The sequence below is a fragment of the Macrobrachium nipponense genome, chromosome 40 (assembly GCF_015104395.2).
Source record: "Macrobrachium nipponense isolate FS-2020 chromosome 40, ASM1510439v2, whole genome shotgun sequence".
NCBI lineage: Eukaryota > Metazoa > Arthropoda > Malacostraca > Decapoda > Palaemonidae > Macrobrachium > Macrobrachium nipponense.
Window position 1 is genome coordinate 39,921,194 of NC_061101.1, and position 10,000 is coordinate 39,931,193.

General features: G+C 36.3%; 1 protein-coding gene across 9 annotated transcripts in view; it reads right to left on the minus strand.

The window, feature by feature from the left end:
* LOC135212107 (serine-rich adhesin for platelets-like) overlaps window positions 1–10,000 on the minus strand; it is a 640,572-nt gene that overhangs the window by 121,884 nt on the left and 508,688 nt on the right. Inside the window, exon 1 of one of the 9 annotated variants that reach the window (XM_064245494.1) lies at window positions 2,780–2,887. The exons of the other annotated variants lie outside the window; for them this stretch is intronic. The gene's annotated coding sequence lies outside the window, so the exon portion shown is untranslated. Of the gene's footprint in view, window positions 1–2,779; window positions 2,888–10,000 lie in introns of those variants that run through there. 9 annotated transcript variants of the gene reach the window in all.

Below are 10,000 nucleotides of genomic sequence, written 5' to 3' on the forward strand. Positions count from 1 at the left end.
CTACCTCCTATGAATGACCACTTAAATCCTAATATTGGCCTTCTGCTCTATTTGAAAAATACATAAAAACTTGATTTATTCATAACGAAACACTGCGGAAAGATCATAACTTTAGATGAAATCGAAGAAACACAAAAATACTACGACGATGATAAAGGGCATTAAATTCCTTTCTTCGTTGAATAAAAAGTTAACATTTGATTAAATCACGCAAGGAAGAATTTTGAAAAATTGCAGATATTTCATCAAAAACTTAATACGGTTCGAAGTCGCTACAATCACAAATACACAAAAAAATTACATCAACACTAAACTTTTGGAGAGAGCCCTACCAGCTTTCACTTGGTCCTTATGTGTGGTTAGGTGGATTGGCACTCATTCATAATTGACTTGACACCATATATTCTTTTTTATACAAACTTACTTTCAAAGAAGATTCAACCGGTAACTGGGTTGATTTAAGGGTAGGCTCCACTTTGGGGGGTGCCGATCGTAAAAAAAAAATTTGCCAAAAATACACTAATCAAGACAGGCTAATGAAATTTTTCTTTTCAGGCATATTAGCACTATAATAATGCATATTCCCTGTGAGTTTTATCATCCTACAGGGAAAATTCATGATTTTATGGAAAAAATGTGAAAAAACGGAAATTTCCGGCCCCTCGTACTGAAGGTTATTTGGTGATTGGTGAGAAACTACAGTCTTGAATAGAAATTCGGTCTGACAGAATGTTGGTATATCCACCTGGAACATGCACAAAAAAATTATCAAAATAGAAACAGTAAATAAGCACTAAATAACAAAAAAAAGAGCAACAACTTTGTAAGTTCAGCGAAAGCCCCGCCGAAATAGCAGACTATAGCTAGAAGAAATATTCAGGAAAAATTCAAATCTCGATTTAGGGACAAAACTTTTGAGAGTTTGTAGTTAATATGTCACTTGATAGCCTAAAACATCTAAAAATTTATATTATTTAGGACAATCAAAGAAAAAACCACCCCCACCCACCCTTTTTTTTTTTTTTTTTTTTTTTTTTTTTTTTTTTTTGGAGGTGGGTTTTCTTTGATTGTCCTAAATAATATAATTTTTAGATGTTTTAGGCTATCAAGTGACATAATAACTACAAACTCTCAAAAGGTTTTGTCCCTAAATCGAGATTTGAATTTTTCCTGAATATTTCTTCATAGCCATAGTCTGCTATTTCGTTGGGGCTTTCGCTGAACTTACCTGAAGTTGTTGCTCTTTTTTTTGTTATAACGTCTTATTTACTGTTCTATTTTGATAATTTTTTGTGCATGTTCCAGGTGGATATACCAACATTCTGTCAGACCGATTTCTATTCAAGACTGATAGTTTCTCACCAATCACCAAATAACCTTCAGTACGAGGGGCCGGAATTTTGCATTTTTCACATTTTTTTTCATAAAATCATTAATTTTCCCTGTAGGATGATAAAACTCACAGAGAATATGCGTTATTATAGTGCTAATAATGCCTGAAAATTTCATTAGCCTGTCTTGATTAGTGTATTTTTTGGCAAATATTTTTTACGTTTTTTATTTTTTTACAATCGGGACCCCTCCAAAGTGGAGCCTACCCTTAAAGATTGCCTTTTGTTTACGGAAATGAAACGATCGCTGAAATCATTTTCACCTTTTTCATAACATTTGTGATTCTCAGTGGATTTGTGATTGAAACTCAAGTGCTTTCAGAGGTATCTAAAAACAAGTATATATGCTTCCAACTATATATGCTTCCGCCTTGTCTGCAACCTAAACTTGGCCTTATTAGGAAACAGTATGAAAGACTGCAAACATTCACTGATTCACTCCATGTACCGCATTTTGTTTTTACATCAACTGGGAATATTAAGTACGTTAGAAACCACAACCACACCGCTTATAGTTGAAGGTTCTCTAGGCATCATTTCTCAATCTCGAGTCAAGGTGACACAGAGCAGATGATCTGAAGTCCAGAGGGTGTCGTGGATCACTTCTCTTCCGTCACATAAACAATTAAAGTGATCAAAGTATGACCCTACTACGGAAGAAGGTCGCACAGGTACGAAACGATACAGTGCACACTTGAGACTCGGGAAGAATTGTATTTATATTTATATTTTTTTCGTCTTCGAGAACATTCCTCTTATTTTTTTTGTCTTCGATGCCCTATATGTGACGTAATGGCATTCCGATCACGTCACAGCCCTCCAACGACATCAAGCAGTGCCAGCCAACGATGACACCATCTGGTAGTCAAACGACTCTTCTTCTGACTATTCACGCACAAGAAAGGCGACTACAACGTCCTCCCAGCCATATTCTGTCATGTTGTATGAATACATTTCATAGGGTTTGCGAAACTTTGCTCCACAATTCTCACTTTTTCCTTTTAAAAAAGTTTTCTTTTTCATGAAGCTAGTTGCTGGGACAATGCATGGCACAGTAAATCATCAACGAATGCACTAAAATTTCACCCGTAGCTAAGAATCACTCAGAATCAACACTTTTACGAGAGAGAGAGAGAGAGAGAGAGAGAGAGAGAGAGAGAGAGAGAGAGAGAGAGAGAGAGAGAGGGCTATGCTATATAGTAGGCCTAGAGAGAGACACACACGCAGACAGACAGAATCTACCTTATATCACCCTGAAATCTTGGCTCCCACGGCCTGGCCAGAAGATCGGAATGTTGCAATGCCAAATTTATGAAAAGTGAAAAAAATTTACAACTCAGATAAACACTGTAACAATAATTAAACGAGAATGTAATCGAGATACACACAGCACAAAATAGCCCGCACGGAATCGAGGAAAGCGAGTTCCCGAGAGAGAGAGCGCAAGGCGCGCACGCGCATTCACAAACGGAGAGAAGGACCAACTAAAGTCTCTTACGACGAACTCCTGGCGACTGACTGATCTCATGAGCTATTCAGCTAGCAAGAGCTCTCTCTCTCTCTTCTCTCTCTCTCTCTCTCTCTCTCTCTCTCTCTCTCTCTCTCTCTCTCCAAGGGAATAAAAATAACGGCCATTATCTCTTTTTAGATGTCAAGCTATCACACCGTCAGATAACCTCAGTAATTAATCATGTACTTCCTATTTTTTATGTTAAGCAAAAAACAGAGAGAGAGAGAGACCTACATATTTTTCCTACTTAACCATGGCGCTTTTCTCTATGTAAACTTAATGAATGTACACATAGTATGTGTGTGAATATATTCATATATAAATATATACAGCAGCATATAGTACTTGGATACTATTATCCAAACGCAAATATGCATATTCATAATATATATATATATATATATATATATATATAGTATTATATATATATATATATATTATTATATTGATATTATTAATATATATGTGTGTGTGTGTGTGTTGTGTGTGTGGTGTGTGAACGCAGGAGGCCCAATACATAAATGTCCAGAGAAAATGTTGCAGTAGTGAAAAGTAAGTGATCTAGCGCGTGTCCGCGGGAACGTACCCTGTTTTGCAGTGTCGAGATAAGACCAACTGCCAGACCCTTCACTACATAATTACATGGGGACAGAACAAGCAACTGTTCATGAGAACCACTAGAATTACAGAAAATCGCAATGGAGACACGATGGTTATCTTTGTTTGTTGACTGTTTGTCAGATTTTGAACATGACTGTTGAAACATTCTAATGACCAATTTCTGAAGATAAATATAAAATTATGGTTTCGTTCACTTTACAAACACATAAATATGTATGTAACCGTATGTATGGATGTATATATATATATATATTAATATATAATATTATATATTATTATATTTTATATATATGTATATATATATAATATATATAACATATATATTATATATATATATATATATTATATATATATATACACTCTTTCGTCACTTGTACACGCTTGACTTTTTTTTTAACTAACCAATATTAAACCACTAATATCCCTTCATAAGGAAATCACTTTGCCTTGGTAATAACTGACACCGTATGATACCTAAGGGAATTGCAAACGCATCTGCCATGGCCGGCATTTGAAACTATACTTTCTGGGTTTGAAGAAGAGAAAACAATTCGACTATCAAGAGGGGGATATTTAGGGGGTACACGTGACCTAAAATGCGTGTGTGAGTGGGCATAAATGTATGTATGTATGTATGTAAGTATAATATATATATTACCATTATACTTTAAGGTCAGTTACCTTCACCGTTTCCCGTTCTGTACCCTCGCCTGAATTCCTATCTGTATAGTTCTTCTTCCTTTAGGCCACTTTACCTTCACAAGTGAACACATACATATATTTACAACGTACACATGTCAGAAGAGTACGTGAGAGGCAAAGGCCTTAAAAGCATCCATTTACAAGTGAGTGCTCGTACCACGAACACACACACACACACACACACACACACACACAGAGAGAGAGAGAGTAAACCTAGCTGTTAATCTCTTCTAAAGTTGACTCTGTATAACAGTAGGAATTAGATTAATCTGAACACTTAAACTTTCCCAACAACAGCGTAGCAGAACCTTGAGAAAATTAGAGCCAAAGAATGTAAACCTGCAGCAGCAACAACTCCCTTTCCCTTAGGAAATGACATCTCCACGCACGGATAAAAAGGCGACAGCATCAAAAACACGTAAAATCGTCGGTGGCGTAGAGACCGGAGACAGCAAAAGAACCGAAATGAAATATGACCAAGAAATGACGTACGAACAGCGAAGATAAAAAACCCGATTCCCATTGGTGACTGCAAGGCCATACGCCCTCAAAGTCATTAGGATAATGAAATGATGATCGTGGGGTTAATTAGGGTGATATACGCACGCTCCACATTCTTCATCTTAATTTTCATTTTCAGTTGTTTATATCAATTAAGGGACTTTTTCCTAGCTCATATCCACTGCAGGAAACAGGGGGTCTGGAAATGATTTGAAAGAGAAGTAAGGAATGAGAGGCAGATATGGATCAAGGGTCAGAGAGAGAGAGAGAGAGAGAGAGAGAGAGTATTATATTTTACCACTGTATGCAGGTAACCATACTTCCTATTGCAAGTGAAGCGTATTCCGACACAAAAAAGTTCCATGGGAACACAGCACACATATCTAGAAGCATGAAAATATGTAGATTTAAGCCTTATAAAATATTTCTATTTACATGTTAATAAATCAAAGATCTTTCAACTACTATATGTGTTTGCATAAATTTCAAAATAAACAATATTGACATATACAAAAATATAAAAAGGGAGCAAAACGTATAAAATTTTCCTTACACGTTAATAAATTATAGATTTTTCAAACTATTACATAATTTTAAATCAATTCCAATATTAAGCCTGAATTACCGAAAAAATATAAAAAATGAACAACATTAGACCACAAAAAACGCGAGGAGGAAAAGAGAAAAGTTCAGAGCAAAAGATCTGCAACAAAATGTTGAGCAAAACTCCAGAACTTCGAAGCAGAGCCGCATGAAGCCGATGTCATAAGGTCTGGGACAACAACCTTGAGCTCTTTCTTAAAAGGCGAGACACACATCAACAAGGCTGCCCTCCCAAGAGTTTCTTGGCAAGAACTTTACAACGGCTCTCTTGAATGGTTTCAGCGGTAATGTATTTAGAGGCTTTTCATTACCTTCAGGACGCGTGTGAGCACAAGTAATACAAATAAAATATGTACTCGATTTTTCTGTCCGGTGGTGCCCTATGTTGTTGGAACCTATAGCTCTACAAGAATGACGTTGATGGCTAATTTAGCCTTAAATTAAATAAAAACTACTGAGGCTAGAGGGCTGGAATTTGGATGTTTGGTGATTGGAGGGTGGATGATCAACATACCAATTTGCAGCCCTCTGGCCTCTGTGGTTCTTAAGATCTGAAGGCGGACATAAAAGTGCGGACGGACGGACAAACAGCCAACTCATTAGGTTTCTTTTACAAAAAACTAAAAACACGCAAGTACACGGGGTTATCTGTGTAGTAACAGTATATAACGAAGACACACCTTGGAAAAAGATAAAGCAACATACACAGTATATCTATATACACACACACATATGAAATGAATATTTACCAGAATGCAAGCGCCTTAATTTCCTTGAAGCTGCTTGGATGCAGAAATAACGAAAAGAAGTCAACAGGTAAACAACAAACTTAAGTAATGAGACTCGTTAATCTGATTTTCAATCATAAATAAATTAATGATATCAGAACTTAGATAACCGTATAAAAGTATTCATTCTAACTTTTTTCTTTATTTGCCTGTTGGTCATTTGACATGCATATAATGATTACTTGCATGTATGTATGTAAGTATGTATGTATGTAATATGAAATGTATGTTGGATGTATGTCTGTATGCATGTTATATATATATATATATATATATATATATATATATATATATATATATAAAATATACCAATAGAGGGATCCACAGTAATATCCTTGTTTTATCTAGATATAATAATATTTATGGATAACTATATATATGTATATATTTCCATAAATATATTATATCTAGATAAACAAGGATATTACTGTGGATCCCTCTATTGATTTCTTAGAAGCACGATACAGTGGTTTTTATATTGAACAATATATATATATATATATATATATATACTCTATATATAGTATATATATATATAATGTCTAGTGTGCGTGTGTGCGTCCGAGCAATAAAATTGTACTTAGTCTATATATTCTATCAGGACTATAAAAACAAAAATAACATTAGTAATAAAGCAACGGCGACTCCTTGATATTCGCTGGTGAAATTCAATATAAAAATCAAATCCCAAGGTATATATATGCCTAGCTGCATGCATATTTCATTACCCAAATGTCATACTGTTGCACAGAAAATAACGCAGAAATGTTTAAAACATTATTCTTACTGGCAGGTTACTGAAAATTCATGAAAATACTTCTATCTTCATTATTGAAAATTATGACCGATTTGAAACCTTATAAGTTACAATACACTTCACTTGCAACGAAGAATAAGCGATGCATTAGTATATGTGCCAGCTAATGTTGTGGAAGTTTTCTGCACATGTAATTTAATTATGATTCAACAGCTAAAGTATGAATGTGGCAGTGTCAGTCATCTTTTTCACTAGAGCCATGCCCCCACTGAGGGATGGGGCTTAATCCTGAATATACATATACATAATACATATACACACATTTATATGTATGTATGAATGTATGTATGTATATGTGTGTGCTTGTGTATCATGGTAAAGACTGCAATATACAATACTTTAAAAAAATCTTAATGCCTAATGCTTATTACAGGCTTCCTAGAAGGCTTCTGTATTAAAAAAAGGAGAGAGAGAGAGAGAGAGAGAATACAAAGTATAGCATACACTAAAGAAAAAGAAAAAAAAAAAAAAAAAACAAACGGGATATCGTTCTAACCAAAAAAAAAAAAAAAAAAAAAAAAAATCACCAGATACACAAAAAATGCTTATGAGGAAAACTCTCACGAGATTTGGCACCGGAAATAGTACATCCTTATGTAATCTCAAATACACGCACACATACATCTCCATATGCGTAACTATTGCGTTCACTTGTTTCAGCGCAATAGTAACATTACGTAACAGTGTAACAGCTCTAGACAAAACGTGCGATTATATAAAATTCTAAACCATTACTTATGATTTTAAAACTAAAAGTCTCCATAGGGCAACAAAAACGCAAATAAGAGATGAACTCAAAAGTACATGTTTTGCCCGCCATCAAGTCTAAGATACCGACGGAAAGAACTTATTCATTCACCTCACGTCCTGAGCGGTAAAGTCTCAAGTGCATATTGAGTGCGGTTTGCAAGGGAGAGCCCCTCTGAATATATATAGATATATAGATCCCCTTTCTTAAAGTTGCTCAAAACTTCTTCTCTCAGGCGACCCATGAAAACGGAGACGCCAGAAAGACCAGGAGAATATGACCCATCAGAAGAGTACTACTGTGCAAGACCAGCATTAGCCTGGTCTCCATCTCCTGAACCAGAGATGTCTGATGTTTGTAACAATGTCTGCAACTTGTTGAAAACATTACTGACAATGTTGACAACTTGTTGAAAATATCAATGACAATGTTGACAACTTGTTGAAAAAATCAGTGAGAATGCTGACAACTTCTTGAAAACATCAGTGACAATATTGACAACTTGTTAAAAACACCAATGGCAATGTTCACAAATTGTTAAATCCAGTGACAATGTTGGCAATTTTCTAAAAACATCAATGAAATTGTTGACAACTTCTTGAAAACATCAATGACAATGTTGACAACTTCTTGAAAACATCAATGAAAATTTCTATAACTTATTAAAAAGATTAATAACAGTGCTGACAACTGGTTGAAAACATCAATGGCAACCTTTGAAACTCGTTAAAAAACATTAATGACTGCTAACTTGTTGAAAACATCAACTTTCATTTTAAAACCTCAAAGCGGAGGTTTAGCATTGGTACATTTTTTAAGATGTTCATCACGCACTCTCTCTCTCTCCTCTCTCTCTCTCTCTCTCTCTCTCTCAAAAGCCAAAATCTAATAAGAGCAAGGGACTCTACTCTCTGAAGATCCATTTTTAACCTGCGCGGGGCTCTCTCCCCATGTAAACAATGTAAGCGAAGGTGAAGGGTGGATAACCAGAGTCAGAACCGGAGAGAGAGAGAGAGAGAGAGAGATGACGGAAGGAAGAGGATGATGAGATAAGAAAACCAGGCCCGTAAACTTGGATTTAAGATATGCAACTTGTTACGAAGGACTTGGGAACGAATCCTGCATCGAAGGAGAGAGAGAGAGAGAGAGAGAGAGAGAGAGAGAGAGAGAGAGAGAGAGAGAGAGAATAAACATAAAACCGAACACAAAACTTCCACTTTAAAGGGCAATGCCAATTAACAACTTACAGGATACTAATGTAAAGAAAAAGAAAATAAAAGTTTAAATAACAGTGACTCAATTTACAAATACACAAAACATCTTCAGCTAAAGAACCAAACAGAGAATGAGCGAAAGACATAAACGGGAGAGAATGAGGAGTGTGAGGAATCAGGAGGGAGGAGCGGAAGGAGCAGGAGGAGGAGGAGGAGGAGGAGGAAGACGCCAGAGCATCCTATCACCTGTTATGCCACGCCCCTGCATGCCAGGAGGAAGACAGAACGAAGGAGAGAGGGAAGGGGGGTGAGGGTGGGTGGGGGGTGGAGAATCAGGCGCAGGCATTCTTGTAATACCCAAACAGCCATTCCTAAAGAGCTGCCAAATTCACGTCCCAGTGTCACCAATCAGGAAAATATAATGGTAACCGTAATAATGTGTATATTACCTAGTAGTTATAAAATGAAGTTGTTTGCACCCCGTAATCACTAATTGGATTATTATTATCATTATTCTAAAATAGCTGACCCGGACAGAGGATCATTTTCTCACAGGACTCAAGGACCCACATTAATGATAAACTAAGGCTGGACAGTTAAGAAACTAAAAGGAAATGGATTAAAAGAAAAATAGGGAATGAGATGCAGATAAGGAACAAGGGTCATTGAGAGAGAGAGAGAGAGAGAAGACGAGATGGAGACGAGAGAAGAGGATGATAATCATCTTGCAATCATAGACAACTATCAGCCTACACCGTTTCAACTACTATAAAAGAGAGAGAGAGAGAGAGAGAGAGAGAGAGAGAGAGAGAGAGAGAGAGAGAGAGAGAGAGAGAGAGCAATAAAATTATCTAGCAATTACGGGTACAATTTGTTCTCTGTATGAATGACAGTGGCAGATATACGTGGCCTACTTTTAAACCGGAGGCAGGACGAGAGAGAGAGAGAGAGAGAGAGAGGGTGTCAAATGTAATCAATTTTTGAATAAGCAAAAACAGGAATGGTCATTGATGCTTCTCCGTGTAGCGAATTGGATGTCACGATAATTAGCACCCAGGACAGGGGACACAGAGTCAAAGGGGATCTGAGACCATTCCATTGTCTG